Source organism: Anser anser (assembly GCF_964211835.1).
Source record: "Anser anser genome assembly, chromosome: 1".
NCBI classification, from domain to species: Eukaryota; Metazoa; Chordata; class Aves; order Anseriformes; family Anatidae; genus Anser; species Anser anser.
This window is the reverse complement of record NC_139720.1, coordinates 79,615,676-79,640,012: the sequence shown is the minus strand read 5'-3', so window position 1 is coordinate 79,640,012 and position 24,337 is coordinate 79,615,676. Positions and strand designations below refer to the sequence as shown.

General features: G+C 43.1%; 1 long non-coding RNA gene across 1 annotated transcript; it reads right to left on the bottom strand.

Moving 5' to 3' along the window:
* Positions 1–2,336: 2,336 nt before the first annotated feature.
* Positions 2,337–10,890, bottom strand: LOC310890087. The gene is made up of 3 exons (XR_014577012.1): positions 10,688–10,890; positions 9,535–9,922; positions 2,337–8,761 (listed from the first exon to the last, which is right to left on the bottom strand). It is a non-coding gene; the product is annotated as an uncharacterized lncRNA (long non-coding RNA).
* Between the last annotated feature and the right edge of the window lie 13,447 nt (positions 10,891–24,337).

Below are 24,337 nucleotides of genomic sequence, written 5' to 3'. Positions count from 1 at the left end.
CTGGGATATGCTTTGTGTGCACCACTTAAGGTTTTCTTGTAATTTTGTTTCTTGTTTGCTTCTGCTTGTCTCCCTCCCCTCTGCTCCCAACCAAAAATATGGTTAATCACAAATGAAATAAAGGTGTGTCCAGTCAGACATCAGTAGTGTTTGGACTTGTAGGCAGGCAGATAGATAGATGCACTGGGTAGAAGTGATTTTCTGTCTTTATGTAGACATATGAAACTCTAGTAGTCAAGTAGCTTGCCATCAGAAATCAAACCATCCCAAATGATGATAATACCCACAGAACCCTACTCACCGTAAGACTATACCCAAGTTTGCGATTCCTATCAAAGCTTCAGTTCAACTTCTGTAATAGGTTGCTTTCTCCTTGGGAATCAATTAAGGCTGCTCTGGACAGTTCTAATAGTAGGTTTCATCATGCAGATAGAAATATTCAGTGTCTGCTCACACATGGAAACGTATAGTTTCACTACAAATGATTTTACCAGTACCCAAACCTTAAAGACCCTTAGATGTTTCAGTTGGTTTGTCAAAAACAGTATGTTAATGGTAAAGCAAAATATCACATGGCTGTGTGTACCTACTTTCCTTGTAAAACCTGAAGCTTATTAGAAAAAGAAACCAAACAGCTAAACCCTGGTCCTCAGTCAGCCATCCAAGGACTTGGCCTATGGACGCAGTTTATAGTGGGTACAATTTATCTACGTGCAGCATCACTGGAAGCCACCGTCCATCCTGCCTAGAAGCCCCCCAGCTGCACCAAGCACATGGAATGTGTCATGAGACGCAGAAGCACGTGGAGACCCCAGCTGTCCCCCTGCCAGGTAGCCCCATCTCTGGCCATGGACATGCAGCACCTCAGCATGCCCCAGAGGCTTCCTGCAGGGGCAGCGCTTTACCCATGGGAGGCCCAGTTAGCTCCTTTTACTGTTTTGCCCCTGAAAACACAGATCGCATGGAACACAGCTGCCAGGATGATAATTGTTTTCAACCGGTGACATTCTTCATGAATGCTACAGTTTGAGAGGGGAATATTTTTGATCTGCTATCCTTCCCCCCCCCACCCCCCATCTGCCATAAGATGATTATAATCAATTGGCACTTATACAACACATCTGCTAACCAGCCAAAGATCTTTAAAATAACTTCACCTATTTCTGTTCTCCTTTTTTTGAAGCAGGGATGTTGAAGCCAGAGGAGCTGACATGCCTCTCTCCAGGTCCCATAGGAATCAGTGACAGAGATGCAGCTGGCACTGGGCATGAATCCTGAATTGGCTGGTTTCCTACCCTGGGTTTTCCTCAGTGCTTACCTTAAGCATTTTCTCTCCTCCCATTTCTGTCTGACATCCATTACCAGAAATTTGCTAATCTCAGGATTATGCAAGGGAGCATATTTTCAGTCATAGGATGCTCACATGCTTCCCAGAACAGGGGGAACCCGAGCTCTCCGTTGCACACTTGTTGCCTGATGCACGCACACATGCACGCACAAGCACCGGTTGAGACCTGACCATCAGGGAATTGATTAGGCCAAGAGGGGTGAAGAGATGAGTTTGTGAATTACACTAACAAGCAGGATTGCGCTTACCACCTCTGTTGAATAAATCTGTCCAAAACCCGTCATTCCTCTCGCTACAAAAATAACGTTCATCTGTGTGCATTCTTCTCTGATGAGCTGTGTCACCACAGAAATGGTAATCCTGCCACTTATCAGTGAGCTGCCTTTTAGGAAAACAGGGGGTGAGGAGGGTAAACAGTTTGTAGAGGAAGGTAACATGAAAGTAGGACAGGTGATTAGTTTTCAATGTCATTCCGACAATTCAGCAACTAAACAGATTGTAATTCTGAACAAAGGGAGCTGAAATGGGAAAAGATAGCTTTTCCAGGTCCTGAATGCTTCAAGAGATGCTAACTGTTCCTAAGTAAAACACCGTAACCTGCTATAAACTAAATACTAATTATTTAATTCTCCTGACAGCAGTGAGCTTTCCAAAACCCCAGAAGGTAGGTAGGAGCCTAACCACCACCAGCAGCACAAAAGCTTGCTGTTCTATGGCTAAGGCTGTTCAGGGTTCCTCGGAGCTTACCTTTGGTACCTTTTCCTCTTGTCCCATGAATTTTGTCAACCCCCTTTTTTCCCCATTAAAATTCATTCTCTGCTTCCCTACAGTTGCTAGTTATCTCCCAGTCATCTCTGTCTTTGAAAATCTCCTTACCCCATGGGGAAATTTAATTAATCAGCTTCATGAAGGCCTTTACTATTTATTACAGTATCTCTACGAAACTAAGGATGAGAAAAGAATATTCCAGATATAAACAGCTGGGGTCTGGGTGGGAGGGACTTCACAGGCCCAGTGGCAGAGGGCTTCCCCCAATGCCAAGGAGACCCTGCTGCTGCCAGGCACTTGCTGCTTTGCAGTGATGGCCAGGAATTACAAGTGAGCTTCCGTCCATGGGATGGTTTCCTCAATACCCTGTTTATGATTCACGTGCCCACTGGCCCATCCTCTTGCTTTACATGGTCTTCATGGGGATTCCTTTGGGGTATTTTCCACTCTCATGTTACTGCATAAGAGCTTAAACAGAGGAAATCCGCTTTTCAGGAGGTTCCACCTAAACACCAGGCAGCCCTTCTGTGCTGTTTGGGGGAGGGAGCACAGGCACAGATTGCCCAGAGAGGCTGTGGAGCCTTCCTTCTTGGAGAGCTTCGAAAGCTGCCGGGACGTGGTCCTGGGCAGCCTGCTCTGGGTGGCCCAGCTTGAGCAGGGGTTGGACCAGACGGCCTCCAGAGGTCCCTGCCAACCTCAGCCGTTGTGTGATTCTGTGAACATTATGGTTGGAGAGTCCTTGCTATGAACTCTTGAATTTTCTTTGTCTGTAAGCCTGGATTCTAATCCCAGCTTTGGGTTCACAAATACCAGCCCTGTTTCTGGATTGGAGGGTGAATACAATAGAGTTTTATGGCAGATTTCTTTTCTGAAGAGAAGTCCTTCTGTTTTTCCCAAACTTTTCAGTTTGTTTTGAAGTCAGTAAAGATATCGAAAAAAATAAGGGAAAAAATAAAAGGAAAAAAGAGGAAAAAGAAAGCTGAAAAAGAAGGAGGAAAAAAAAAACTAACTCAGAGCCCTCTGATCAGTTTTGTATGACTTTTTTTTTTTTTTCCCTTATGGGCTGTCTTCTTCCCTTCTGTCCTTCTTTCCCTCTCTGTCTCTCCTGCACAGGAAGCTGAAGCTGGTGCCGGTGGCCGGGGAAGCCTTGGGTTTCCCTGCCTAGGAGCACTGCCCACGGGCTTGCCCTTTATTCCAACAAATGCTGGGACAGTCCCATGCTCAGCCATCCTGTGTTTCCTGTGCTCCTCACCTGCACCATCAGGTACTTCAACTCATGATCAGAAGAGAAAATAAGACCATTTAAACCAATCCAAAACAAAAGTGAAGTTTTTACCTGTGAAATTGCCAGGCTGTCAATAACAGTTCTTTACATAAACATTTTTGGAAATAGGTCATTGGTTTATTTGCTTCTTTATTTAATTTTGATTGGAGAGAAGTAGTTCAGTGGGAATTAAAAAAGGATTAAAAAAAAAAAGGGAGAGAGAGAGAGGGAGGCTTTCCTAAATGACCTTAATTATGTTTTTTTTTTTTTTTGGCAAAAGACCTGCAATCTAGTGTTCAATGTCAGAATGGATGGTGGGATACAGGGTCTCCTTGAAAACTCTTATGTGCTGTGATGGGATCTGTGGAAACAGGACCACCAGTCACATGGCATATAGTGAGAAATATTGTTGAAACGAACCTTTTTTAAAAAAATACTATACACTCCAATAGTGTAAGGATATATATATATATTTAGTGATTGTATGCATGTATGTTTTGCTTATGTTTCTTTTCTGGTGACTGAAGAGAAGCTATTTAGGGACACATAAGTGCCATTGACTTTCAGTCAGATAGCAGGTATGTAATTGCTTTTGAACAGTTGCATCAGTTATGTGACAATTAAGATCTATATTTTTAACGTGCACTAAAAGTTTTGCTCTTCTGCAGAGAAAAGGGTTTGGATGCTTTTGATGCTAAAATTAGCATGTTGAAATGTTTTAGGAATATCTGTGCCTTTGCTTTGATTAGCTGTGATCTGATTCTCATTGAGGTTCAGTACGGGAAACCTCTAAAAGATGTAGATAGCTTTGTATGTTTATATATTTTTGCTGCCTTGTGTTGCTGATATGTAGCACTTCCTATAGCTAGATGATATTTGCATATTGTATATAATTATTGTTTATGTAATATTGTTCCATTTCTGACTTAAACGGATCATTATAAAAGCTGTAAAGTTCCACAAAGTAGCTCTGCAGTGTAAAATAACATGATGTAAATTATGGCATACGTAGCACGTGTTTCTTATATTGCAGAATATTTGCTTGTACCACAGACGCTTATGAAAATGGTAAAAAAAAAAAGTGTTTGTTTGTTTTTCTCATGTTATTATTTATAATTTCTAATGCTATGTTTTAGATCCTGTTTCACAACCAGTCAGATACTCTTGTTGAAATGGTAAGGAAGTCTGAATAATTTGATCACAGCTAAGGACCATTCTGATTAGATACACTAAGAAAATGAAAGACACAAAGCGGTCTCCTCTTCTGGATGCATCCTGACAACCAGAGTAGTTCCCACAGTACTACACAGATAGCTAGGTTCATTTTGGAGCATCCAGCTGTGAGGTGACACACTTAATGCACCAGTGATCTGATCCAGTATAGAAAATCTTTGGGGCCTGATTCTCCAGTGCCTCTCACCTTGTGCAGTCATTTGTAGTGAACATAGCCTGAATGCCTACACTGTAAAACCAGAATACACAATATTTTGCACTGCTTATCCTTCACTGCATACTTGCAACCGCATAAGCAGGTGAATGAGGTGAGACAGACTTCAAGTTCTTAAGAGAATTTTATTTCTATGGAATTGTAAGACTTTTTGTTTTCTTTAATAGTAAAATATATAGACGTATGAGCCTTCTAGACAGTAATCTTATGAGCATTATGTAGGATACTTTCAGAGCAACAGAATGTGCACACTTCTAAAAATGTGCAGGTCTAATAGTCAAAACACAGATTATGACAAGTACTAAACGTGAGCCCTTCTCCAGAAATTCAGATGTTGCTAGATGGTTTAAAGTGTTATTTTCCTAACCGAGAAATCATTTGAGAAAAGGAGTTCCACTGACAATTTTAAATCAGTGTTGCCCTGTTACCAATACAAACAACAATTCATTGCATTTCAGCCTCCTCTCCTCTTTGTTTTTATGATAGTAATTTAGTGATATCAGAAGCTGTGTTACCCTATGAGGGATGGTAGTGCAAAAAAAAAGTTTTGCGTTAAAAATATTGTAACAAAAAATGTATATGCTCTATGATTTTTCAACAAATCACAACTAGCAGAATGAACTTTCTTGTAAGAAGAAGTATCTGTGGCTGGGGATTTTGTCATTTTTCTTCCTTTCTTTTTGCTTTCCTTGAGGATATCATGCTAGATGATAAACCTATGGCAAATATGCTAAGTTTTTTAAAAGGGTCATATCATTTTTTTTTCAAATTTATTTTATAATTAATTACTGTACCTTAATAGAATAAAAAACTTTGTCTTGTGGCACAAAGGATAGCTATGTTCAAAATTAGACACTTTTGTCAGTAACAGGAAATTGAGTCATTTTTCTGTCCTTTTACAGCATTTTTTCTTTTGTTTTCATATAAGGACCACTGTAGAGATATTAATCTTAATAAAACAGTATATACAAATCCTTGTTCCTGTGTTAATGATAAGACACTAAGTCCTTGGTCCTGCTAAACCTTACTTACAGGAACTGTCCTCTATTTTCAGAAGTCACAGATGACTCCAATTACCTCCTTTTTTTTCAGTTGATCACTAGCTTTAGGAAATGGGGCTAGGTTTAAAAAAAAAGAAGCATATCTGCTTTTGGAAAACTGCGCCATCTCAGGCACCACAATTTGTTCAACTTGTAGAGCACCCAAAACTGCTAATCACTTTGAAAACTTTATGTTGCAGTCCTTGCTTGAATTTAATGTGCATGCTGTGCACAATGCTGTGCCATGCTGACATACCTGAATTACGTGGGGGTCTGGAAGTACCACACATACACTGTCCTAATGGTCTGCCCTGGCTAATTAGTCCTAAGTGACCCCACTGAGCCATGCAAGACACATTCCCCGTGGTCTCTATACGTAAGTAAGCATGGCTACATGGTTTCTCATCCTGCAAGTGCTTCCTCCACCTGCAGTGGAGGCTGCACGGAAAAAACTACTAATTAACCTGGTGGTGGGGTAAACAGACAAGAAAAAAGGGGACAGCCAGAATATACACATGAGAATGCCACCTAGGATCCTGGACTGGTTCTCTGTTTTTTGGTAGGCACGTAAGTGAAGCCGGGGGCATGCGGGTCTCTGTGCCTTAGGCTACAGTATTTCCTCTCCCTATGAACCATGGCATAGAAACTATGGTCTAGGGATGCTATCACTTGGTTAGCTATTGTGGTGTAAAGAAAGGTATGTTTTTCCTATTTTGGTGTACTTGGGGGAGGTATAGGATGCTTTCATGGTCTTTGGAGCACCATGGAGACATGGGTAGGCTGAGAAGTCAGATTTGGAAATGGACTGTGTGACAATACACATACTTATTCATTTGCTGGAATTTATGGAAATTTTGACGTAATCTGAAGTATGGAATAAGGCTGAAGTTGGAATAAGAAATCGGCGACTTTGTAACTGGATTTGTGTTTAGGAAAGACAGAAATCTAAATAAAATATTTGGGGGTTTAGGTGCTCCTTCCTTTTCCTGGGGAAGGGTTCAGAGGTTCAGATGTGAGCTTGTTCGAGAGATTTGGGAAGATCTGCCCTAAATTCTAGCTTTGTAATCCCTGCACTGTGCCCACTTAACTGTTTGACATGTGAAAATATTGTGTTAATGAAGTTCCAGCTTGCTTTTCTTAAATCCATCCTTGTGACCGCCTTTATTCATCTGTGTGTCCTGAGAGATTATGCTTTTTACACATGTGAGTAATCTCATTGAAATCTAGGAGTTACTAAATGTAGGATGATGGATGAATGTTGCTTGGGCCTTTAATCCATTTTTGAAACTGAAAGCTGTTTACAGATTCCTGTAACATTTAATTTTTGCTCAGTATGGACAATGAAAAGCAAGCACCTTACCTTTTTCAACTAGCTCCCTTTTCCCTTTTTTTTTTTTTATTTTGTGTGCCTGCAACCGTTTAAATTACAGAAGACCTAATCAGCATTTAATTTAATCAACATTTCCTGTTTCTTTCAGATTTTGTACCCATCTTCTACTAAAAATAAACATATTCATTCCTTATTTAGTTAATAAGGTCTAAATGTGGTATCCAAAGTGCATTTCAGACCATTAGCTATTCTGCTGGAGCACAACTCTATCATTTAGTTTAAAGAACCAGCTAACAAGAAAAGGTTTAGAGAGCCCTATTCAGGGACACAACAACAGCATACTTATGTTCCCTGGGAAGTTATTTGGATGTTTTTTTTGAAACATCATAGCTGTGACTCTGTTGCCTCTGAGGGAAAGGAGACAGGACCCGCACAGAAGCAGATTACTTCAATTTATGTAAGACAGGCTTTTCCTTATGACAGAAATCAGTGCAAGTAACACCCTGATTTTGGTATGGAGAAGCAGATAAGCCATGCTGAATGTAAAAGACAATAGTGAGACTTTGATTGATTAGGACCACATAAGGGTGTTATTGGGCTGACACACTCTGATACGAAAACAGATGTTTTTTTAAGTTCCTAAATGGTTTCTTCATTTTGATACGGCTTTAAGGCTATCATAGTTGCTCAATAATTCGATTAATTTGGCATAAAGATAATGTTTTATAGACTTGGGCTTTATTCTTCAGTGCAGTCATTTATACCTCTTAAAGGTAGTAATTAATATTTTCCTTACATGAAAAGTTGCATTTTACATCAGTACTGGTGAAAATGAGTGCGCTGAGACTCGGCATACTAGAAAATTGGAGGGGTCTGAATTTTCTAGGAGGATGAGGCAAGAAGGCACACACGGCAGCTCGTGGAGAATGGTAGTGAAGGGATGAACTCAAGCAGAACTGGAGACAAGTCAGTTCTGCACAAGCAGAGGTCTACCCGTACGTTTTTTCCATATGGAGTCAGGACTAAAAATATCATTGTTAAACATCTAGGTACAGGCGGTGGGGGCAAGTTAGTGAAAGTGGACCTGTGTATAAACCACCTTCACTAACTATGTGCAAATTGATTTTTAGGTGTGCACTGCTCATTGTAAGGACAGGCAATACCTTTCATTTCAACTCAGTTGCGTTCCATGTATTCAGCTAGAACAAAACCAGTCTCAAACGGTGCTCCCCTGGTGTTTGGAAACTGAAAGTTAGCCAGAACTGTGCACATTTCCACCTGAAAATATGTAGCAGTCTTTGTTTTTGTACAGTACCCTACCTTTCATTGGCTAAGTCACGCTGAAAATGTTCTTTTGTGCTTTCTTTAGTTATTCGGGGTGGAAAAGTTGCTTGAAGCTGTGCTCCCAGCTGTGTCCAAGCCATGTGTACTAACATTCAACATCCTGTGTTCTCAAATATGCAGAGCTAAATAAGGATATGTCTTTAGGTTCTACTAAAAAGCATTTGGTTGACTGAAAATCTTGAAATGAGTCAGTATAGAGATGGTAACATCCTTCCTTTACCTAAAAAAAAACAAAGACACACACACACAAAAAAGAAAAACAACAGAATGAATCCTCAGCAATTAACAGTAAATGAATTAATTATTGGCATTCACAATTATTGTTTTAAAAAGTATTTGGAATTATGATGATAGAGTCCTTGAGGGATGAAATATTGCCATTATTTAAGCAAAACTCAAATGCAGCTAGTACCAGACCAATGGGTCTTTTTTTTTTTTTAATTCTCTTTTCCACTAAACACCTTAATCCTACTGTAGAAGTAGAAAAATACAGCTCCTGTGGAGAACATAATACAATCTCACACCATTGTGCTTTTGATCTTAAATAAAATGCACCCGCATTTGGCTTTTTCTCTTTGCTCCAGATTAGTTTTGGACCCAACCACCCTAATTCTTTTCTTGTGTTGAACTCCAAGGAAATATAGCATGACTGTGAGGAGCTAGCAGAAAGCAAGAAGGGAAGGGGGAGCAGTGCTTATAGGTGGGATTCATTTCAATAGAAAAGAGCTCAGAAAGACGTGGGGAGGACACGCATACTGCCAGCCTAACCCAGAGATGTCTGGCCGTAGGTGCCTCGATGTGGCACTACCTGAGCTCAGGTGGAGCTGCATGCCCCACAGATGCAATGGTTGGGGTCATTGGCTTGGGGTGCCGGCCAGCAGAAGCGGGGTTTGCGTGAAATGGGGGGGGACTCAAGACTGGAGGCTCGGATGACCAGTGTGAGCACAGACGGGGCAGTGCAGGGCGAGACTTTGCCATTCAGTGTGTGGGTACCTTTCTCAAGCGTCTTGACTTGATGCAGGTGAGGCAAGTTTGGGTTTTGGTGTTGCTGCGGGGTGTGGGTGGGTTGATGCAGCCAGACCACGGGCCACTGTCAGCCTAGCCTGCCTGGCTCACTGCAGCGGGGCAGCAAACAGCTCCCGAAAGCCACGCTGGCCCCTGGCACCCTGAGCCCGGTCAGAGATGCTGCTGCAGAGCTGAGGAATCCCGCTTCTCTCCCAGTCTGGGTTTTCCTCCTGCGAGAGGAGTAGCAGGAGCAGCTGGGAGGGCTGATGCTTGCGTCTGCACAGTGCCGGCCAGCCTCCTGCCAGGCAGCGGTGCGTGAGATCCGCGCTGCTCCCATCCCACCCGCAGCACGCCCGTGGGAGCTCCTGACACACAGCTACGGAGGGAGCACAGGGAGAAACATTGCTACAGCTTTTTTATTCCTTTTTTTCCCCTCCTTTTCATTTTACCTCTTTTTTCCCCCCTTTTTCCCATCAGGGTTACCACCCTTCCTCCCCACTCCTACGGAGAGGTCTGAAGTCTCACTGAATCAGCAGTTGTGAACAGTCTCCGTGCTGTTAATGGTTTGCATCTTTTTGCATCAAAGGGTAAAAATCACTTAGGGACACGCACACAATGAAAAGATCATATACAGTAACGCATCCAAGCAGAAAAAAAAAAAAAAGGTTGTAATGCTCATGAATTTCAGATGACGACTTTTTAAATCCCCGAGAAGGCGGTGAAATTGTTTGATTGTTCTTGTTAATTATTGGACTCGTCCCAGCATCAAATATTTGCAGGAGATAAGGCTTCCCTTATGAATAACAACCCGCCTTACTCCTCTCGGATCAGCTCGGCTCGGCTCGGGGCGGTCCCGCCTGGCCCACTCGCGGCCAGCCGGCTTGCACCAGCACGTGGGGCAAGCCAAAAAAACAAAAGACCTCGGGGGTGGGCAGCTGGGGGGACGGGACCCGGGGGTGGGCCGCGGGGGGACCCCGAGCGGGGCCGGTCCCCCCGCGCCGGCAGCGCGCTGCCCGCCGCCTGTTCGAAGTACGGGGCGGAACGAGCGGCGGCCGAGACGGAGCAACGCGGCACCCCACGACCCGCACACCCCACAGCCCGCCCCACACCCCGCACACCCCACACACACCCCACAACCCACCCGTGAAGCCTCCGGGGGGCGGCCGGCCGGGCCCCCGCCGGGCCAGCCCCGGGACGCGGCGGCGCTCACCCGAGATGGCGGACAGGAGGTAACGGGGAGCTGGGGGGCTGCGGAGTGGGGAGAGGGAAAAGAGGGGGGGCGGCGACGGACGGGACCCCCCACACACACAAAAAAAAAAAAAATGCGGAGCGTTATTTGGAAGAGCCGCGGCCGTGCGGGGAGCCCCCAAACTTGTGTGTGGGGCCGCGCCCGTCACCGGGATCCCGGCAAGGGGGGGGGGCTGCCGGGTGGGGGACACCCCCACACCATCCTCCTCCTCCTCTTCCTCCTCCTCCTCTTCCTCCCCTCCCCCCGCCCACAGGAGGAGGGGGCTCCCGAGGCCGAGGTCCGGCGGCGTCTCCCGCGCTGTGGGGAAGTTAACGGGGTGTACGGGAAGGGCTCGGTGCCCCCCCCCCCGGGACTGATGATGATGATGAAGATGATGATGATGATGGTGGTGGTGGTGGTGGTGGCAGCGGGGCAGCGGGCGCGTCACTTACCGGCGGGGCCGGAGCGAGGGAGCCCCGTTGCGCTGGGGGAGTCCCCGCGCAGCCCCCTCCCCGCCGCCTCGCCTTCCTCCTCCTCCTCCTCCTCCTCCTCCCTGCCGGGGTGCGGGAGGTGGCCAGACACCGCGCGGAGAGCTTCTCCTCCCCCATTGTTCCCAGACTGTTTTGTGTTTTTTTTTTTTTTCCCTTTGCCTTTTGTTATTTGCCCTCGCATCGTGTTGTTTGTCTCCGAAGCCGCCTCATGACCGGCAAAGGGATTTCACCTCGTCCTTGAGAAACAGACACGCGGGGGGAAGAGAGAGGGACGGGAGGGAAGGAGGAGGGGGGCGAGGCAGAGCGCACCCGGCACCCCCGGCCCCGCCAGGCCCCCGCCGAGCACCCAGCGCCCGGAGGAGCCGAGCGAGCCCAGCGGGTAGGTGCGCGGCCACCGCCGCCCTCGGCTTTCCCCTTCCCCTCCCCAGCTCCGCCGCGCACCTCCGAAGTTTGGCACAACTCCTCCCTCCCCCCTTCCTCCTCCTCCTCTTCGTCCCCCGGGCAGCCAGCCGTGCCCCCGCTTTGTCGGCAAACTTAGGGGGGCTTCATTCTCCACGCCGGCTCGGGAGGGACGTGCCCGGCTCGCCCCGGGGGCGGCACGCTGCCGCCGTGGCCAGGGGGAGAGAGAGCCCATGGGAAGCCGTGGGATTTTGGGTAATAAGTGTGGGAATCTGCCAGGGGAGTAGGTCGAAGAGTGATTTGTTTTCGTGCTGCTCATGAATAATGGCCTCTAGCATTTATTTATTTATTTTTCTTAAACCGGCAGGCCAGATGAATTATTTTAATTTTTTTTTTTTAGAGAGATGCGTTTTGCTCCATCTCTGTCAGAGAACGAAGTGTTAACTTCAAATTAAAAAAGAAAAAAAGTTTTATTCCAGTTGTAGTACTGGAAGATATCGTGTCCCAGCTGTCCCCCTCCCAGTTTAAAGAAAGGCAGCAGCCTGCCGTCCTGAGGTGAACCACTCAGATTAAAAACCTGTTTCTTTTACATGAGGAGCTTGTACGGAATTCTTCATAAACATATTTTATCACCTGAAACATACCTGAAAACAGCTACTTTTATCAACTGCTGTTTCTGTATCCCCTTAATCCTACCCAGTGCTGAAACATACATCACTGCGTCCAAAATGAACTCTTCATCCTGAAAATGCGCTATTTACAACTGGTAAACTGGGACACTTTTTTTTCTATTATTATTATTTAGCTATAATATCTGACAAACATATTGCCAGCTTTGTTTTATGAGGCTTCTCCAGCTGAAATGGGAAAGGGTGGCACGGATTTGTTGTGTTTTGTGCAGGGATAGCGTGGCTATTCCGTCATAATTTGAACACGAGAACCCAATAAACACGTGGCTGTTATGTGTGGAAATCCAGCAACAGAGCTTTCCGGCTGAACTTAAACTGTTTTGATTGAGAGTTGCACTGTAAGGAGTACACGACTTGAAAGCCACAAGTGTCTTTTGTAAACAGATGGACATTTGAGATGTATTGACTGTTTGAAGTTAATTCAGTTAACATGTGCGTGCACATGTGTCTAATTTTGCCTGATCTAAGTTTTTCTAAGTGATGGAAGCTAATAGATGCTTTTTAGAAAGAAAATAAAAGCATGTGAATTTTGTCAGGAGATGCTTGAGCTGCAGCTGTAGAGGCTCTTACGGACTGCGATCGTCCTGTTGTGCTTGTGTAGTAGCAGGTGGGAGTTGCAGAGAGCTTACTGCGTTCCAGTTAAGCGTGCGGGTAATTTGCTAATGAATTTTGAAACAGTAAGATAACGTTCCTGGTGTCACTACGCTAAGAAAGTATAAAAGTGCTTAAACATGCGCATTGCTGCACCTTTATCGTACGTACTACCTGCCAAAACCAGTTAGGTGGAGCAGTATCATTAAACTGTCAGATGTATTGTTTAAAGTGGGATAGTTCCTTAGTGCTCAGGATGGAGAAACAGCAGCTTTCTGTTACTCATCGTGAAAATACACCGCTACGTTCCAAGAAGGTTTTTGTAAGTGGCGCAGATAGCTATCACTACATAAAGCATAGAAGGAGATTGAGACTTGGCATCTCTGACAGTGGTGCTGTAATATAACGTGTACACAGGAGCTTTGTTTCTGCCTGCCGCTCATACTTAGCCTGATGTAAAATACTTCGATGTTGGCATATGGATACACCAAAAAATAGAGCATTTGTTGAAAAATAAGAATTCCAGCATTTAGGAGAAAGTAAATGAACAGTCCTTCTAAAAATACAACAGTATGCTACAATATTGCCAAAGCGCTGCTGGGACGCTGTTGTAAGCTGTCATATTTTTTGACCATTATAAATAGATTAGTATTATTATTACAAGGATTTTTTTCCTGTTAGCAAAAAAGATTTTTCCCTGTTTTCTGCATAAGGATCCTCGCATGTTCCTTGACCGGGCGAAGGCGGTGGGAGTGTTGCTTGCAAAGGAAGTGGGCAGCTGGGCCTTGCACCGTGGGAGTGGCCCTCGTGAAGTCTGTGGAGTCTCCTGAATTGTAAACTCTTCTTTGTAGCCTCAGTTTTCCTGATATTGCCTGTTTCTTCAAGACATTAGAAATGGTCTAATTTGTCATTCATGATCTGTTATCCAGATCCAGATCTGGTTTAAGCAGCGTACTAATTTAGGCCTGAAACAAGAACCAGTGCTCAGCGGTGCTGAAACACTGGGAGTGTTTGGGAGTTATCTTCCTTTTCTGTGATGTCCATAGACCACATTAGGAAAACTTCCTTTCAGATCAGTGACCAAACTGTAGGACTGTGGGAATTTGAAGCAAGATCTGTTTCCCTTTATGAAATTTAGTAACAGATAAGAAAATTTAGGTCAAGACCAAATCATTACATTCACATCCCACATTTAGTTACGATGCAATTACTCCTTCATTGGCATTCTGTGGAGAGTGGCTGCTACAGATAAAGTGGATTTCAGAGTGCTTGTGTACAGGCTCTCAAAGCAGCTTGAGTTTGCGTGTCGCTTGCTCCACTGGTGGACATGTAGGAAAGTGTAAGATTGTCATTCTTGCAGTACCATCCTCTGTGTCTCAGGTGTCTTCAAGATTGTAGTAGATGCACACACATGGCACATACCCAGTACGTTCTGCAAACGTAAATGTAAAGTCCAAACAGTTTTTTATTGCTTGCAGAGCACACATCATTTATAGTTGCACATACTTCCAGATGAGAAGACTGTATGCTTCATGACAGTTTGAGGAGGGTCTCCTCTAATATTTCTGACAGCTTTATTTTCTGTCTTCTTCAGCCTCTTTCTTCCTCTTTGAGCTGCAAACGTAGATTGAGACTCAGGTAATACATAAGAGGATCCTTTAATGTTGGCTATTTTCAAAGGCACAAAGGACAATTACTTTCTCTTCCTACTAACCTCCTGCTGGCTTACTAGCTGCATGGGAGGCTGGTGATTTTAAGAATGCCACTTTACCCAGTGCATCAAATACCGAGCAAATCTTTGCTCACCAAGATTCCAGCTCCCACACCCCGTGGTAACACCAAAAATTGAACTTGAGTGGCCCAGAGCGCCAGCTCCTACTGTGATGACTCATACAACCATCAGCACTTTTTAGACTTAAATTTGATCCATTGGCCCTGAGCAGTGCTGACAATTGCCAGCTAAAAGACCCTTCTGTGAATTGTCATTTAACGGGAGTCTTTTTTTATTTTCTTGTCCCATTTCCTGTTGTTTTAAATAAAAAGAAATCCTGGTGACAAAGCTAAAGTGAATTCTGTGATTATTGTTGAAAAGAGAAGAGTATTTACCTATATTTCAAGGAAATGAATTGCCTGGAAACTACAGGTCAAAGTTATTTATGGTAAGGGTAGTATTCTTCACTACTGTACAATCTCCTCAAGTAAAAATCTTGCATGATTTAAAATTATACTTTTATGCATGAGTACTCAGTCCTTTGAATGGTTTTAGTTTAAATACATGTAGAATGTCTATACTGTATTAAAACTCCATTAGTCTGATAAAGGACACAGAACACTTAAACCTGTCTTTTTTAGTTTGTGAGCGTGTCCTCAGAGAAATTGAGCAGGCTCAACTGCCCAGTGCAATTTGATGGTATTTTGTACATTCCATGAGGATCACTGAGTTTTACAGAACACGACCCAAATAAAACCACATCCCTTGGGGGAAGCAATTTCAGTTTGTAGTCTCCTGGTCTTTAGCAGGGCAGTCCAGGTTCTACATGAAATGAGTCTAAAAGGTCTTGGGAAAGCTGCTGTCTTAGTCAGTAGGCATAGATTTGCTATGTAGGGTACTTGCTTTTGCCGGTCAGTTCTCAGGGAAATGCTTAAGGTATGCTGGACTGTTAGTAAAATTGCCTTTAAAGTATTTTTGTTAGTGGCTGTGATTTTAATGTATTTCATTTAATTTAATTCAAAACCCAATGTAATTTTTAAACCTCCATAACAGGAGAACTAGTGGGACAAGGTGAGTTGCCTACTGATAGCAGAGCAATGATGGCTCCACTTGCTCTGAGAAGCTGCTTTGTCCACATCTTTGAGGAGAGGGGGCAAAACTGAGTTTTGCTTGTGCTGCTCAGAAGCCTTGAGCTGGCTGTCAAACAGATGTAAATACGGTTTGCAGTGTCTTCAGTTTCTGTATGGGGTAAGTGAGTTCAACGGGTTTAGATTCAACTGAGTGCCATGCTGTGTTTTGTAGCAGTCGATCTATTTAATTAAACTGTTTCAATTTTTTTTTCAATTTTTTTCAATTTTTTCAATTTTTTTTTCAATTTTTGTGGCTTAGTTCATTTAAATTCAGCAAAATGTGAGTATTTGCATAAGCATGGTGCTCAGTTAGGAAAGTGAGGTTTCAATGCAGCCAAAGTCCAGTTTTTGAAGGTAGCATGGACAGTGCCCTGTTGACCTTCAGGGTGATTGAGGTACTGAAGTCACCCTGCTGAAGGGAAAAAAGAAAAAAGTTGTTCTCCTGAGTTACCTGCCTTCTGAAACATTACTTGCCTGTTTTGAAAGCCTGTGGACTGTGTCAAGTGTTTGTTAGAGGAGTTCTTCAAAAGCTCCAGAGACTGCAAAATTTACATGGATGATTCCTGTACTGAGGAATGGTGTTGAGGGCAGTTTAGTTGTCGCTAGTAGCAGAGATTGGTTCCTGTAATTCTTTGCACAGTTTTGTTTTCTTTCATAGCACCAGGGATGTTGGTCAGGTTGGACCTCAGGTGGCCACCTGGTGTGGCCACCTTAATAGAGCAGGATTGGTGCCAGCAGCAGATCAGGCCAGACGGGGCTTTGCCTAGCTGAGGCTTAAAAACCTTCAGGGATGGAGGTGCCACAACCTCTCCAGGCAGCTTTTGGTTTGTTCTGGTGTGTCATCTTTCTCTGATTTTATTTCAGTTTGTGTTACGTTGGTATTAAATACATCTGTGTTTTTTTTTTAATGCTTTCTGGTCTTCCTGGTTTGATACCGGGACGATAATATGAATGTTTATAGGGTACATCCAAAAGCTAGCTTTAACCTAGCGAGACCAGTCCTTCGTGGCTCCCTCTGCCGATACATATTTCAGAGCAAGAACTTCCATCTCACTGTTGAGCGTAACATGGACGACTCCTCCTGCTAGGCCAGTGTTTGCCAATGTGAAAGTGAAGCGTAAGACAAGGGAGATAAGCATTATGGGCCTGGTTCTGTGCCCACTGCCATCAGAGCAGAGTTTGCCATTTATTTTATCCATTGATGCTAAAACCCAGAGGTGGTGACCCTTCCAAAGGTATATCCGCTTGAGTGTATGTCCACGTGGGACTTCCAGAGGAGCGGAAGGAAGTTCAGCAGTCAGTCTTCACTGATGTTTAATGGGCTTGGGAACACAGCTGTTTTTTTTTTATTTTTTTAAATAAATTAAAAAATCCAAGTAAAACACTGGGAGTTTTGCTATTAATTTCCCTTATCTAGAGGTATGAGATTTTGCCCTCTTTTTGCTATTCAGAAAGTGTGGAGTCTCTTCAGTGTCTTAATAGGATTCAGTTCAGCCCGGCGCAGTTTCCCATTTGGAGCTTTTGTTTCTTCGAGCTCTCTTCACCATCTCCTGCTTTGGAGAACAAGCAGAGTGTTTCTGTGGAGCTGCGGACATTTTTTAATTGAATGAAATACACCCTTTAAAGAAAATGGGCATGCATGTGTGGGGGGAAATGAAAGTGTGTTGCTTTTTATAAAGTATCACCTGCAAAGTGCTTTTAAATAAACCCCTATATAAGCATGTGTGCTTTTTTCACTTGAAAGACACTATCTCCTTCTTCTAAACATTTGCACAGCAAAGTAATGCATTATTGCATTTTCATAAATAATTGAAAAGCAACTTAAAAGAAAGTAGGCCAACAGAAAAAAAAAAAGAAAAGAAAGTGTCGGTTTCAAATTTGAGAGAAGAAAAATATGTTTCCTTCTTGATAGCAAGTCAGTTAAATGTTATTAAATCCCACTCTCCCACCCCAACATGACCAAAGACAAATCTGACAATTGACAGTTTCATGTAAAAGAGAGAGAAATGGGGAAAAAGGCTTTGGAATACTGAGTTGGTGTTGGTTTATTTCTTCTTTTTTTTCCTTCTTTTTTTTTTTGGTAAGAAAGGCAATTGTGACCCCTTATCAGTTTGCAAGTGACTGAGGAGCAAATCTCTGGAGGTCTGCTTGCTGGATTTTCAGTACAGTTCTCAATGCTGTGCTGTAATAATGCAAGCTATTTTAGAACTGTGCATACGTTAGTGTTCTGGCGCGGCATGATACAATAATGTGTGAAAAAGCATAAGATCACACCTTGGTGAAACTTGCAGATTTCCTGCATAATCCGACAGTGAGCTCTTGTCAGGTTTTGACTATATGTAAAGTGAGAATAAAGTTTCCAGAAGCAAAGCGCAGGCCTTGGATGCATTTTTATGGCTGTTCAAGGATTTTGGCCCTGACGTGGTTATGTATGTGCCTGACTTTAAGCACTGGAGTCCCGCTGTAGCCAACGGGCCTCCTTCTGTGCTTAAAATTTGGCACACGCTCTAAGTCCTTCACCAAATCGGAGCTTCAGTTTTGCTAGTGCTGAGAAAGATCAAAGAGCCAGTGTAAATAATTTCTTAAAAAAACAATCAGTCACCATGAGCAGTTTCCACATAGCGATACAGTTCTCTCTGGTGGCAGAGCCAGATGTCATCTGTGGTAACAGCGCTAGGCCACTGGTCTGCTCACCTGGCTGCCGGTACCTTGGTCCTGAGCAGCTGCGACTGCGGGAGGACGGGCAGGCGGGAGGCCAGAATGTCTGCAGACACAAATGGGCTCACTACAAGATGAGGGCTGGAGGCTACATCCCAGCATGGGCATTGTGTGGGTTCCTGACTGTTAATTTATGCTATATCTGAAGGTACGGACGTGTTGCAGCAGTTGCTGGGTGAGGCTCTGCGGCTTCTGTCAGGCAGGAGGCTTGACTGGGAGATCATGATGGTAATCCCTTCTGGCCTTGAGATCAGCAATTTCTGGTATTAATATGTTGCTGTGCAGCTTCCTTTTTTAAGATTAGAGGTACTCAAAGGGTGGACCATGATCAGATGAGCACCAGTGAGCGGAAGCTGAACATAACTGATCGGCCTTCCAGAAGAAAAACCGTCAGTATGTTCATTTTCCCCTGCTTTCCTCTCAGATTCACTCCATCTCCTTTTATTTTTTATAACCAGTATGGCTGTGTTTTAAGTCACTGCCCACCATTTCCAAACAGTGTGATACATTTTCAAGGATTTGGAATTTGGGATACTTTGATATAAATTCGTGTAGGTTTTATTGAAACACCTTACATGTATGTTTAGTTCCTAAACACCTTCTGTGCTTGATTTATCCTCACAGGTTGTCAAGGTATTCAGATGACCTGAAACTGAGGAAGTGAGAGGGAGCTCAGCTGGCAAAAGTCTGACATTGAGTCTGACTGCGGCTCAAATATTTTTTTGCAGACTTGAGCCCAGGCTGCGTAGGAGGTGAAGAAAGCCTTCTTCACCTTTGCCATTGTATCCAAAAAGCTCTGAGCAACATAATTTTTCCAGGTGATGAGCAACCTAGTTAGCTCACATTGCTTAAATCCAGTGACAGTTCTCCTTTGTGAAGGCAGGGTGGTAATTCGTAATAGCATACTCATGTTCCACCCTCGGCAGGCTCACTGGTGGAGATACTCCAGAGGTTCTCTGGTAGGTTTTCTCAGCCAGAGAAACCACACTCAGCTATCTGTCATGGACTACCGAGCAATGGTATTACCCAGCTTGTCGCTGGAAATTCTTCACGTTTGACACTACCATTTAATACGTTCCTGCAGGTTGGCTTTTAGTGCAGTAGGCTCACAGCTTTTAACCTAGCTGCATGTTTTCAAGGTCCTGTGGCAACTGCGATCACCAGAGGCATGCGGATCTTGACGTTGAAGATGTGGAGGATGCTCAGAAAATGATGTTATTTTCTGTTTGGAATTTCCTTTCTTCTTGGTTGCCCTGACTGGTTATCTTTTAGGGTGTAAGGCCAGGCCTGTCTGTCTTGGGAGTTTTCTTGTAGAGGCTGAAAGATAGCTTTCTGGGCATAAGACAAAGTCATTTTGTTGACACAGAACAGTATGCATCACTGTTTGTGTTATTACTGTTTTACATTTTTTGTATTTGTAAGAACAGCATATTGATGGCTCTGTGTTAAAACTCTGTCTTTTAGTGGCTTGTTTTCTTTCCGAAAAAGGAAGAAAACTACATTCTTACTGAGGAAAACCCAAAATGATACTGGAACAAGTACAAGGGCTGTGTTCATACATGATCAAATTCAGGAAGATTAGGGCACTGTGTATAAATTGCTTTCATGTTCATTGGGTTAGCAGCTGTCAAATAAGTGATTATAGACGTTGGCAAAGCTTTTCTTTCCATAATCACTGTGAAACAGGGATAGAAATGTAACAGATGCCATTTAATATGGACCAGCACCTTGGTTCTGTTTCTGGGTCTGGCTCTTTATTGCCTTGTGGCCAAAGTTTTGCAGCAACATTTTTGCTTTAATTCTGCGCTACCTGTAAATGGAGATAATAGTACTCTCCCACTTTACAGGAGATTTCTGAGGTTGTTTGTTAAATAGTTTGAGATCCTTTGATGATAGGTATGAAATACATGCAATAGCATTGAGGACAAGGTTAAATCGAACAGTTGTGCTCTGACTGAAGACAATTACTGTTCCTAGGTCAGCTTTACTTTGCTGGGCAGTGTTAACTTACTGAAGGAATTTGGTCTGAGACTGTTGGGATTCATTTCCTGGGATTTTTTTAATTTGTTAACTGACAAGGCTTTTGGATCCCAGACACCATACTAGCAGTCCCGTTGAAGAGCAAATGCATTGTGATGCTATTTTTTGCAGCATAGGAGTCTATGGTGACTCATTTAGCGTTCGTAATGCCTGTGACAGATTAAAAAAAAATCAAATCAGTTACTTCCAGTGAGATGGATACTCTCAGCCAGACCCTATTTGAGAATTATTTGCAGCACTGTTAAGACCAAAGTACACATCTTCCCCCTCCCCCCCGAAAGAATCCGGCTTATCATGAAATGTTTATCAGAGCCATATAAACATTTCTTGACTGCTGAATTTTGAAGGGAAATTCTTTCGGTCTAACATATGTATTGCAAGCAACCCTCTTCACAGATTAGAAAAAAATAATTAGCTTGGTTACAGCCCTACTTATTACCAAGCATGCCAGCATCTGGCAAGAGTAGGGCGATTTGGGAATTCGCTGCTTGAAGCCATGGAACAAAGTGTTCTGATCCGACCCCAGCAAGCGAGTCCAGGACTTGAACTGGAATCTTCAGGAGCAGAAAAGTCATAAGTGTCTGGAAAATTGGCCTGTTGAGTCACCACGCAGGCACTAAAAGAAAACTAATTTTAAGCAGGTCAGAGTTCAGTGATTCCCTCTGGAATCTATTTTTTTTTTTTCCCTTAAAAAAAAAAAGTCTCATGTTTTAAGTGAAAAGGGTCAAAGTTGATGCACTGCTACAATTTTTGAATGCTTTCCCTTAAGAACAGCCACCCAGGCTAGGATTAGCATGAAGGGCTGCTAGGCTGGCACTTCAGTGTCTGGGTTAAAAATATTTTAAAGCAGTAAATGCAGTCAGAACAGAGAGAGAGATCCCTGGGAGCTTTCCTATTCAAAAATGTGCGAGCTCAGGGCAGCAACTGCAATGTAATTTAGGGCAGTATATGCTTCATAGCTTTAGAGAATATTGCCTCTTGTTAATGTTACATTGGAGGACAGTGGGATAGTAGTAATTTTAGAGAGGTGGTATTCCTGTTTGTTTTACATTGGAAACTTCAGAATAAATAAAAAGAAGCATCAATTGAGGAAGAAATGTAACTGCCGAAAACCAGCAATGAATCCACTTCTGAGCAGACTGTAGAAACGACAGGGGAAAGTGGGTATAGGAACATTTTCGTGGCAATGCAGCTGCAAAAGGAACTTAGCAGACAAAGACGAAATCAGGTATGTACTTTAAAAGGCATGTGGGCAAACTTTTGTCTAAGAGCCCAATGAGGAGCCTGCTCACATGAAATTACAAAATGTTTGGGGGGATCGAATGACAAAAAGCTTGTATTGCTTTTCCATTGCTGCAGAAATGGGGCTGTCTGTAAGCAGGAATGATTCAAATAGCTGTTTTCAAAAAAGTGCTCGGGAGAGAGAGGGAGGTTTTTCATTTCCATTCCTTTATGACGATTGTCTCCTTCTTTTTTCCCTTCGTGTCTTACAGAGGTCCCTTTAAATCTGCAAGTGAAAGAGACGGGGTCTGAGCTACCTAGGAAAGCTTGAATCTGAATTCTGTTTGTGTCAGGCGTTGTGAGCTTGGTGATCTCTGTTTATCTCTTAGGAAATAGTCGTGCTTGCACAACATGGCAAATGCAATGCACAGATGTCAGAAAAGCTAAAACAAAGAGGGCTGTCTAGGAAAAGCAATGCCAAACCTAATGGCTGGAGTGGAGAAGCAGCAGTGGGAACTTCTGCCTTCTTTTTTTCCCCGCGCCTCTGCGTGGCCATAGGCAAATCTTTAGGCCAAACTGAAAGCTCCTTATTCCTGTTAGCAAGCTGTAGCTCCTGCAAACTGTGCTGTTGATAGGAGGATGTTTGTGGGAATGGTTGCCCATGCGTGGGCGCAAAGGTTTACACTCTGGCCATAAGTACAGTTGTCAGACCGGCCTGCTAATTGACACCTGTCCCACGGGGCTTCCTCTTTGGTGTGTAGTGACTGTTTGGTGTGTGGCTTTTTTAGGTGAGGTGCTATAAAGTTTAAAATGAATTAGGAGAACCTCAGTCGGCCTTGCTAGCACGTGAAGTTACTGGAATGTTTCCCCTGTGTCTCCATGCAGGTGTGCAGTATGTGGGGATTTGCATGGGAGGACATGTGAGGCTCTAAAGTCCGATTTGTCTTCCAGGTTACAGCAAGGTTCTCACTTTTCGCAGGCTTAACAAGTAGTGACCACAGTTTAGTAAAATATTTATTCCAATTTAGGGAAAACTTACTGACATGCAGTTGCTTTTGTGTTTAAGATCACAGTTTGTAGCCCTTTGAAGTCTGCACGTTTGAAGGAAAAAAGTGCTTAGGATAAACTGAACTTGAATTAAATTGTGTAGGCAGATAACAGATTGAATTTGCGGTATGGCTCGTTTTGCTAAGGAAGTAAGTCAAGAAATGAATAATGCTGGGCCGACTTCTATCATAACAGGAGGTGATGTAGCTTTAGTGCAAGGTAGTGTGGTTCACTGAATCTGAATTATGGGCCGATTCTTCTAACTTCAGGGATGATAGTTCTGAAGAAAAAAGTTAATTTTTGATTTGTATAACTATGATTCACAATCGTAAAGCTAGGATAAAATCAGGCAGGTTTCCAACCTCAGTACTTTCATTCGCAGTGATTTAGAACTTGCAAACTACTAAAGGTTTTGGTATTATTTTTCTTTTTCAAACTTTGTATTTCTTTTCACTAATATGTGACCAAGTGGAGACTTAACAATACAAGAGAATTTAAGGGGGTTAAGAGACAGAACATGTTGTGCGAAGTTCCCAGATATAATCCTGATTTTTTTGTTTGATCTCTGCCTTAGTAATTCCACAGTTGTCCTTGTATCCAGCCCATTTTAAATCTTAGCCTAGCACAAGAGGGTTGCAGCATATGCATGCTGTGCTGATCCTTTTTGTTTAACTGGCAATGCTTTTACACTCAAACTAGCTATCAGAATATGATGGGTCAACAGAATCGTTCTCTTTATCATGGAGCACACCTGAAATATCTGCTTAGGCAACGCTTGTGATTTCTCAGCAAATACTCAGCCCAGTGGGGAGCTGCAGGACTCACCTCCATCTCCCAAGGGTTAACAGTAACCTATAATAATAATCGTATGGCACAAAAATGCTTCTTTTTATGCATTACCTATTTCCAGAGGCCTAATTTAGGTTTTGTATCAAAATGGATATCACAAACGCTTGAGTTTCCCGCTGAGAAGGAAAGTGCTACCGAGAGACTTCGTTCTCTGTTATTCTCGTGGTGTCCGAGAGGGGTGAGGGGGCAAAGAAACAATTGCTGATATCTCTAGCAGTAAGTATAAATAGTAGCAGGATGGGTTGCAAAGGTAAAACAGTTTGATAGTATTGTTCCTGTGAAAGCCTGACCTTTGTTCTTTTTAGAATATATATATATGTGTGTGTGTCTTCATATAGGAAGCAAATTTACACATCAACAAGAAAAAAAAAAAAAAGTTGTATTTTGTAACTGCACAAAAATGTCACCTGTCATTAAAAGAAAAGAATATTGTAATGGAGTAAAATGAGGTTGTGTATTCATGCTTCAGCACGCAGACAGCTACATTCAAAGATCGGCATGCATGTGTCCCTGCTCTCTCTGTGTACATTTCATGCCAGATTCTACTGTAGATCCAATTGAACTGTTTTCATCAGTTGCTTTCCTCAAGAATTTGTTTGTTGAATGTTTTCACATACAAAAAGTTATGTTTGGATTTTTTTTTCTTTGCTGTAAGAAGTAGAAACAAGGAAAACAAA